Genomic DNA, 10,545 nt, shown 5'->3' on the forward strand with positions numbered 1-10,545 from the left:
AAAACCAGTTGACACAAGATAATGAAGGTTAAAATGGAAGGAATGGAATACATATGACTGAAGTTAAATACTATTTGTAAAGCAGCTGACCCTCTCAATTTATTCCACCTCAAACCCTGGCCCTGGGTATGTGTGACTCCATTTGTTTGTCCCATCTATCCCTTGCCTTCAGCTTGCTCAAGGGAGAGCCTTGATGGCTACCACCTGTCAGGTATCTCCTACTACCATCAGCTTCTCAGACACCTCCTGCCCTCAAGAGGTTGGCCTATGGCATGGCCCCCATCACATCCTGTGTGGGAGCCACCAGCTCTTGTATCACCAGGCGATGAGTTGGTTCTTGCTTCCCCAGTGGCCCCAAAGAGCCAGGAAATACACCTAAAAGTGTAGCATGTGAAGTCTGAATAAGGAGGATGAGAGGTGAGAGGGAGTTGGTGTTATTAGACCCTCATTTTCCCTCTAGCACCTTCTGGCCCCAACAATGGACTGTCCCACACAGCACAAATTCCGTCAGGCCTCTGCACAACAGCCGCACTTTCTGATTGGTCCTGTGACCAGTATGAGATTCACTGGATTTGTTTCTCTCCCATTTATCTCCTTTCCTTTTTTCCCCTTAATCTTGCTGCCTTGTGATTGTAGTCCCCAACCCCTTACACACATTGAAAGAAAGAATTGCTGTGGAAGCTTTTCTTCAGTTGTGCACCTTACACAACTCAAAGGAGGACACACAGACATTAATCTGTCTCATTGATTTTCACAAACTATCATTCCATATGTAGGGGAGTGTCAGTTAGCTTTCCTTTGCTGTTATAAAATACCTGAGGAAAATCAACTTACAGAAGAAAAAATTTATTTTGGCCCAGTTGCAGAGCTTTCAGTTACGTTTGGCTGGCTTTAGACACAGGTAGCTTGGTGGAAGTTTGTGGCAGAAGAAAGCTTCGTATCTCATGGCAGCAAGGGAAAAGAGGAAAAGAGAAGAGGGTCGAGGGGAGGGAGAGAGAGACAGAGAGAGAGAGACAGTGAGACAGAGAGAGACAGAGAAAGACAGAGAGACAGTGAGACAGAGAGAGACAGAGAGACAGAGAGAGACAAAGAGGCAGACATAAAGAGAAACAGAAATAGACAGAGACAGAGATGAAGAGACAGAGAATAGCAGAGGAGAGGAGAGGAGCGGAGGGGAGGGGAGAATAATAGAGAAGGGAACCAGGAAACAGATACAGTGCTCAACATCATGGCTCTGCGATCCACTCCCTTCAACCAGGCCCCACTTCCTGTTTCTATCACCTCCCAATAATGCCATCACTATGAGCTCATAGTTGGACCAGTCCACTGATGAGATTAAATTCTCATGATCCAACCGTCATCCAGAAGCCGCAGACCTGAATACATGAACCTTCAGGAACATACTTGAGATCCAAACCTTAAAGGGGAGGGTGAGGTGTAGGAATTATTGCTGTCATGTCTCAGTAGAGCAAACCAGAGGTAAACTAAACTTGGCAATGCCAAAGCTGCTGAGTACGTGGTAGGTCAGGATTCTATCTATGTGTTGGTCTGTTATAGTTTGTGTCTGGGTGTTCCCACAAAGCCTCATGCAGCCATGGGATGGGCTTCTAGAGTTTATTGGTTGATCCATGGTACAATGCTGGGATTATGGGTGTGAGTGCTACACTGCCCTGGAGCAGGTAGTTTGCATACAATGTAAGCGAGGGAAAGAAGCTTGCTCTCCCCGACTGCTCCACTGCTCCTCCCTTTTTGCTCTTGCTGCTTTTGCTGTCCCCATGGACAGTTGCCCTCTGCCATGTGCCACCCTGCCTTGGAGCTAGCCAAATATAGACTGAAACCTCCACAAACTGCCAGCTAAATAAAATTTTGGGGGTTGGGCATTTTGTCTCGGCAACAAGGGAAAAGTAACCAAGACAAGGTCCAAATTGGATATTTTTCTTACAACTGCATTTCAGTTTCCATTAAGAACTACAAGGACTAAGTAACTACTTCTTTCCTTGGGAAAGTAGCATTTGGGGTAGAAAGGAAATGGAGGAAGAGGAATTGAGACTACACTCCCATTGGCTCCTGTTTCTGGAGCACCTCAAACTTTCACTTTCTGCAAGGCCACAGTCAAATGTGTGCTTTTAGTAGCGGTGGGAATGAAGAAAATGTTGTTGTCATACAGTAGTTTCTAAATTTGTCACTTCGAATTTCCACAAAAGGAGTGGCTTAAAACAACAGAAACGTGGATTCTCACAGAAGTCCTAAATGCAGGTGTTGTCAAGGCTACGCTCCACTGGGAGGTGTTAGGGGAAGAATTGTTCCTCACTTTCCCCCACTTCTGGTTTCTTTTTGGCAGTCCTTGACTTCGGGAAGCATCTGGTCTTCACACAGCTGTTCTCCTCTAGGTGCAGCATGTCCCTTTGTTTTTTGTGGAAGGACACTTGTGACAGCCCCTGGGGCTTCCCTGTTTACTCCAAGGCAGTCTCTTCATATCAAGATGTGTAATTTAATTAGATCTACAAACTTTTTTCCCAAAAGGATATTTAAATTCCAGGGATTAGAACTTGGTATATTTGAGTGGCCTTACTCAGCCTACTGCACTAGATTAAAGGCCATTTTGGGTGGAGATACTTTGCTTACAAATATTTCTGAGTGTGCCTTTACATCACTTCCTTTGTCTTATGAGCTTGCTAGTACAGTGGAGAGTAGGAGTGGCCTGGGCCATAGTGGCTGCAGAAGCCAAATTTTCTGTGGACCCAGCAGTGAGCCTATGGGGCCACAGGGTGGAATTTAGCCTGTCTTTTCCCTGCACCAGGTAGGGGAGGGTCTCTTTGATGCTGCCTTGAGGGGGACACGATTCCTGTACTGCTAGGATCACAGAGGATTCCTGGGCTATATCGTTTCTGTGATGTTCTGTCATCAGGATCCACTATTTATGTTTTGCAGAGCTATCATGTGGGAAGTTTTAGAGGAAAGAATACTCCTAATCCCAAATATTTGTCCTGCTTGACCTTGTTTCTCTTTGGCCGCTGATGTTGAAAACAGTCACGTGAAGCCCGGAGCACCCTGCTGTTACTCCTGTTCCAACAGTTTCCAGGCAGAACTGTCTGCTCAAGCCTCTAAGGAGGCTCCCAGAGTGCCTAAAGGAAACAGAGAACGAGGTAGACTGAGGGCCAGAGGCCATGAGAAGAAAGTCTTAGCAAAAGCCAGTTTCCTTCTTTTATTTATTCTTATACCATTGCATTTCCTCGGGGGATACATCGACTTCTATGATTTAGTATCTTTTGCCTGAAATTCTCTACTCAACTCCCAACCCTTTGCTACTAGCAACTTACATCACCTCCAACTTCTAGAAAATTGCAGTCTTTGGTGAATGATCTCAATCTAAGCCAACCTGCTCCCTCGCCTTCTTTCCTCACACTTGTTCGGTCCCTCTTTTCTTTCCAGTCTTGGAAAATCCAAAGCTAAGTCTCCACAGCCTGCTGATTTAACCTTTCTTAGGTCCTCTGCATCTTCACGCTGTCCATCAGTCCCCTCCCCTTTTTTATTAGTAGCTCCACTGAAAGGTAATTCACATCCATAAAATTCACCCTGTTAGGTATACAATAATGTTTTTAGTATATTGATAATGTTTTACATTAACCACCACTATCTAACTCTAGGACATTTTCATCATAAGGAAAAAAAAAAACCTTAGGCTTTAAGAAGTTACTTTCCCTTCCCTGTGCCATCCTACCTATTTTCCCAGCTCTAGTAGCCACTTACTTACTTTCTGTCTCTATACTTTCTCTGAAAATTTGTATGAAAGGACTCATATAATAAGTGGCCTTGGATAAAACACCCAAAACAACTGAAAGAAGCAGAGATTTATTTGGACTGCGCTTCCAGTTCATGAATGGCTGTCTCCAAGGCAGAAACGGCATAGAGAAAGGGCATGGTAGAGGTCAGCTGCTCACCCTATGACAACCAGGAAGCAGAGAGCAAGAGTGGAGATGGGACAAGAATAAACTCTTCCGGGTCATGACCCCAGTGACTCACTTCCTCTGACTGGGTCCCAACTCCTATAAACACATACAGCCATGATCTTACTAGTTGATCACTGATGAGTATAGTGCCCCCATGTCTACTCACCTTCCAAAGACACCCCCACACCTGAACACATGAGACTGTGGGGGGACATTTTAATCTAAACCATAGTAGCTACTAAAAACACAAAGGCTTTTGTTTTGATAAGTTTTATTTATTTTGTTGTTGCTTATGCTTTTGATAGGATGTCTAAAAAATGCCTAATCCAAAATCTCAAAGATTTCCTTTGGTTTTCTTCAAGAGTTTTATAGCTTTTGCTCTTACACTTAGGTTTATAGTTCATTCTGAGTAAGTTCTTGCATATAGTACAAATCAGAGATACAAATTCAATTCTTCACGTGTATATATCTAATTATCTCAGTATCAGTTGTTAAAAAGACTCTTCTTTCCACTATTGAGTTTCATAACATCCTTGTTAAAAGTCAATTGGCCATAAATGCAAAAGCTTATTTCTGGATTCTCAATTTTACTTCATTGATTTCTAAATCTATTTATGCCAGTAATACTACCTTGATTACTGTGGCTTTAAAGTAAATTTTGTGGTCAGGGCATGTGAGTCTTCTAACTTTGTTTTTTCCAAGATTGTTTTGTTTATTCTGGTCCCTTGAGTTTCCATATGAATTTTAGGATCAATTGCCAATTTCTGTGAAAATGCCAACTGAAGTTGAGAAAGGGATTGCATTGAATCTATAGGTCGGTTTGGGAAGTGTAACCATTTTAATATTTAGTCTTGCAAGTCTTGAACACAGGATGTCTTTTCATTTGTTAGGGTCTGGTTTAATTTCTAGTAACAGTGTCTTGCAGTTTTCTGTGTACAAGTCTTAGGCTTCTTTTGCTAAATTTATTCCTAAGTATTCTATTCTTTTGGTTATTACTGTAAATGCAATTATTTGCTTAATTTCATGTAGATGGTTTCATTGGTGGTGTATAAAAATATAATTTGTTGTATATTGATTTTATATCCTGGAAACTTGGTACATTTTATTAGTTCTCATGGTTTGTGTGTGTGGATTACTTAAGACTTTTTATGTACATGATCATGTCATCTGTAAATAGAGATAGTTTTACTTCCTTCTTTTAGCTCTAAAGTGTGTTTTATTTTTCATGCCTAACTGTCCTGAATAAAATTTCCAGTACAACACTCAGTAGAAGTGATGAGTGAACAGCCTCATTTTGCTCCTTATCTTGGGGAAGATGCTCTCAGCTATTGGTTAAGTATGATGTTGGTGGTGGCTTGCTGTAGGTGACTTTTGATCAGACTGAGGAAGTTCTCTTCCATTCCTATTCTGTTGGGTCTTTAAAAAATGAAATTGTATTGGATTTAGTCAAATACTTTGTGGCGTATGTTGGAATGATCATTTTCCCTTTATTTTAAAAATAACTTGCTTTGCATCCCTGAGATAAATCCCACTTTTTCATGGTATGCGATACATTTTATATGTTGTTTGGATTCCTGTTTCTTGACTGATTAATTTTCTTTAGCTAACAAACATGTTCACAGTTCTTTCATAATACCAGAAAAACAATTTACCTCATAGGCCAAGAATGTCTCTTTCTTCTTCCATTTTTCTTGTTTTGTTTTGTTTTGTTTTGTTTTGTTTTGTTTTGTTTTTCTGGTACCAGGAATCAAACTCATGATCTTGCGCTTACCAGGCAGGCGCTGTGCCACTGAGCTAAATCCCCAGCCCCCTCTTCTTCCATTTTTCTTTAAGCCTTTGAAATAATTTTCCTCTTTTTAGCGTAGTATCAGTTCATCACTTAACCACATGGAAACTGCTTTTATTGCTATGTGAAAGACTTTCCAACTGCCAAAGTCCATGAATACTCTAGCCCTTTCTCTGTTGGTCTTCTGTAGCATTCTACATCTTACCACTTCCTTCCTTTTTGAAACTTTCAAATGTCTAGTTGTCTTTGTATCTTCTTGATTATGACTCCTTGTTTTCCTTTGAGGATATTCCTTTCCCTTACTGTCAAATACTGGCATTTCATAAGATTCTATCTTTGGCGCACTACTCACATTATATTCAGTCTGGGAATCTTATGGTCTCTTACAGTTTTTGTTATCATCTATATAGTAATGAGTACTAAATTGTGCCTTTTCTTGTGTCTAGCCAGGTATATTTAACTATCTCCTAAACTTCTCAAGAATTCCACAGGCTTCTTCAATAGAAGCCAGAACCAAACTTTGAAGCCTCCTTATCCAATGTATTCTTCTTCCAGTTTTATGCAAATCTTTGGAACTTAGAAAAACTTAAACAGCTTCTTAGATGAGATGAGAGTTGGCTCAGTTTATTAAAACAGGTTGGCAATCCTGCCTTTTCACTGAAATGAGATGTAATGCAGTAGAAAGAGATAATTTAAGATTTCATTCTACCCCGAGAGATCATTTATTCTTCACCAAGAGACATGATTGGACACAGCCAACTGCACTATAAGACATATTAAGAAAAATGATGGCGAGAGAGAGAAAGAGAGAGAGAGAGAGAGAGTGCTCAGGAGAGGATAAGGATATTTGATTTTGCCAGAGAAGGAAGAACATAAGAGAGTGGAGTCTTCACCAACAAGATGGCTTTTTTTACTGAGTGGCAAACATATTTTACGATGTAAAAATTTAAAAACTTTTATTAATACATGTTTGCAATACATAATGATTATATTCATCTTGGGGAGTTGGTACAAGTTCATAAGATATCTTATTTAAGATAGCTTATTGCTTTTATCCCTCTAATTTCTGAACTGGGACACAGAGATAGGGGAGACTTGGACGGTGCAGGGTGGTGGGGAGTTTGCTGACTTGTAGGGTGTGAAGCTAGTGTGTGAGCAGGAGCATATGGTTTGGCAGGTGTGGTAGAGACCGGAGGAAAGTAACGGGTATCAAGGAGAAGCCCAGAATTTGAAGTTTCTTGAATGCCACCATGGGAAATTTGAGTTTTATTCTATAGATAAAAAAATTCACTAGAGCTGCTAATCAGGGTAGTGACAAGGTTCAACCTGTATTTTAAGAACATTCCAGGAGTTTCATCTAGTACAGTGTTTGTGGAATTATACTTGGCTACCTCAGAAACAATGAAAGAAGAAAAGGTCTTGGGCGATCGCCTGTCCTTAGGAGATCACTTACTCAGGAAGGTGTGCTTCTCACATTGAACAAAGGGAAAATAAAGAAACAATACCAGACACTAACCTGCCAAAATTCACCCATCTCTACCAGGGGTGTCTCTCTCTTCACATCCATCCAGCCATGTCCTTTGCCCAAACCAAAATGTATGTCACTATGTCCTGAAACAAGAGGAAAAAACATACATTAAACAAACAGGAAAAAAAAAAAGGCACAAAGAAAAACCCACCAACAGTCATACATGGCAGGTGTACAGAGCCTTCCTCACTTAACAGCCTTCTTACCCTAACATCCTGTAATGTTGCTAAAACTGGAACAGAGCGCGCCTAGAGAGGGGTTTCCTCGGGGTGTAGAACACAAAATTATTTTTGAACTGCATGACCCGTTTCAGGGCCTCCTCTTTCCTGAGGACTGTTCTCTTCCCCAGTCAGAAGCAGTCTTCCTCTCTTGCTTTCAAACTCTAATATCTCTGAGGTTCTCCTGGCTTCTGTTTTCAGCTCCCTGCAAACAGAATTCCTAGGGCAGGGATGGCGTTATCCATTTCTGTGATGCTCATGTTGCAAAGCACAGAACGCCGAGCTCCTGGGCTTCTCAGAACTGTAATCTGAAAAAATGTATGTGGCCCGAGGGGAAAGTACAGAATAATCCTTTGGAAAACATGAAGGAAACAGAGTTTCTGCTTATGCTTACTTTAACCAAAAATTTAAAAACAAGTTAAGTTTGGGCAGGGCATGGTGGTGCACGCCTGTAATCCCAGCACTTGGGAGGCTGAGGCAGGAGGATCGTTGTGAGTTTGAGACCAGCCTGGGTTACAAAGTGAGCTCAAGGCCAGCCTGAACTGCATAGGGAAACCCTGTCTCAAAAAGACAAAAATAAATAAATAAATAAATAAATAAATAAGCGGAAAATAAAAGAAGTTAAGTTTTACCATACTTAAAGGTACAGATTTAAAAGGAGTATGTATACCTCATACAAAAACTCATATGAATGTTTTGGGGGAAATGTTCAAGACTGTGTAATCAGAGAGATTTCATAAAAACCATTCAGAGACCACTGTTATCTTATTGAGCTGATGATGTTGCTTGTAAAGCTAAGTAACTCTAAAGGATTCAGCTTTAAATAGGAAAAGTCATTGCCAAAGAAAACTCTAGTTTATTTGTTTAATCTTATCAAAAACCAAGCACAAATATTAAACAAAGCCTTCTATGTGTCAGGCTGAGTGTAAGGCTCTTTTTTTTTTTTGGTTTTTCTCCAGTACCGGGAACCGAACTCACAACCTTGCACTTGCCAGGCAGGCGCTTTTGCCACTGAGCTAAATCCCCAGCCCCCTGAGTGTAAGGTTCTTATGGGCTGCTTTATTGTTCAAAGGGGATCCCATATGTATTGATATAGAAGGCCTTTTTGAAGTATTAACCCTATCTGTCATGAAATAGCAGAATTACTCCTATTGCCTCCTGAGAATGGAATTTGGGCCCTAGTTTTCTGGAGGACATTTTGGCAAATATGTCAAAGACCTTTAAAAAGTTTATAACCTTAACCCAGCAATTCCACTTGTAAATCACTTCTAAACCTTAAAAGTTTAAGGTTTGGGCAGATATTTAGCTACAAGACTGATTATTACATCATTTCTAATATTAAAAACTTAGAAATAATAAAAATGCCCACAACAAGGAAGCCTTTATATAATATGTGTTATGTCCATTTGATGCAACAAAAACCAACCACTAAAATTTGGTATATAAGTGCCTATTTAATCATATCAAAAGTTACTTATGATATTTTGAAATTAAAATGGGTTATACATTGCTATGCAATATGGAATAATTCTATTAATATATATGCATACAGAAAGGGAATGGGATAGAGTATGCTAATACTATTTGTTAGCTTCAATTTTTAATTGATATGCTCTAAAGTACAATTTTGTGAGTTTTAGCTCTGTATAATTTTGCAACCATTACAAAAGTCAGGATAAACAGTTCAATCACCTCAAAAACTCCTGAGCTACCCTTTGGGATCATATCCTTTTTCTACCTTTAACCTGTACCAGGTACTATTATGTTTTCTGTTGTATAGTTTTGCTTTCTCCAGAATGTCATATAAACAGTGTCACACAGGTTATAACTTCTAAAAGCCAGATTCTTTCATTCAACATGCTTTTGAGATATGTACAATAATTTTTCTTTTTTTTTTGCTCTTGTTGAGGAGTATCTGTTATCTAGTTGTGCTGTTTTTATCCATCCTCCCAAAGAAGAAAATGTGAGTTGTTTCCACTTTGGTTGTACCATGAATAGAGCTGTTATCAGCATTTATACCAGGTTCTTATATGAACATATATTTCACTGGATCATATGGCATGTACTTTACATTTTAAGGATCCACCAAACTGTTTTGCAAAGTACTTTACCTACTAATTTTCTCAGTAGAAATGTGGGAGAGACAGAAGAGAGACAGAGACAGAACAGAGACAGAGAGAGAGACAGAGACAGAGAGGGAGAGACAGAGAGAAAGAGAACCAGTTGTTTTACATTCTTGTCAGTACCTGCTGCTATCAGTTTTAAAAATCAATTTTGTTTAAGCCATTCAAAGATGTGTACAGTGAGATTTCACTGTGCTTTTCAGATTTACTTCCTAATGACTAAGGGTGCTGAGCTCTTCTACGTGTATGGTTTTATCATCAGTCTATTCTTTATGATGAGCTGTTCATTTATGTTTTCATAGATTTTGAAAGATGACATTGTATACTATTTGCTGCTCAGCTTGGAGAGTTCTTTACATATTTTAGACAATAGTCTATTGTCAGATATGAGAATTGCAAGTAGATTTCCTAGTTTTTATCATATATTTTCATTCTCTTAATAGTCTCTTTCATGGATAAATAATTTTAATTTTGATAAAGTTCAATCTTATCATTTTTAATTATGTATTTTTAGTTCACATTGAAAAAATCTTTTCTCAGCCCTAGATTAGGAATATTTATCTCATTTACTATCCTAAAAGTTCTATAGTTTTAGATTTAAATTAACCCACTTTTAGTCATTTTTAAATAAATTATGAGGTTTAGATATAAGTGGTTCATATATTTTTGTATAGACATCCAGTAGTTTCAGTGTGAAGTTTTGAAAATGAATTGAATTGCTTTTGTACCTCTGCAAAAAAATCAACTATTCTGTTCTTTCCTTTTCTGTGTTTTTCTACTTGCCAGTTCTAGAATGTCTGAAAGCTTTATAGCTGGCCTAAAACCAGATATGGTGACTCCTCTAAATTTATTCTTCTTTTAGAAATTGTTTTTATTTTAATTTTCTTATCTTTCCATATAGTCTAGGATCAGCTTTTGTATGACCAAAATAATTGCTGGA

This window comes from Chinchilla lanigera, unplaced genomic scaffold, assembly GCF_000276665.1.
Source record: "Chinchilla lanigera isolate Chin_1 unplaced genomic scaffold, ChiLan1.0 scaffold00019, whole genome shotgun sequence".
NCBI classification, from domain to species: Eukaryota; Metazoa; Chordata; class Mammalia; order Rodentia; family Chinchillidae; genus Chinchilla; species Chinchilla lanigera.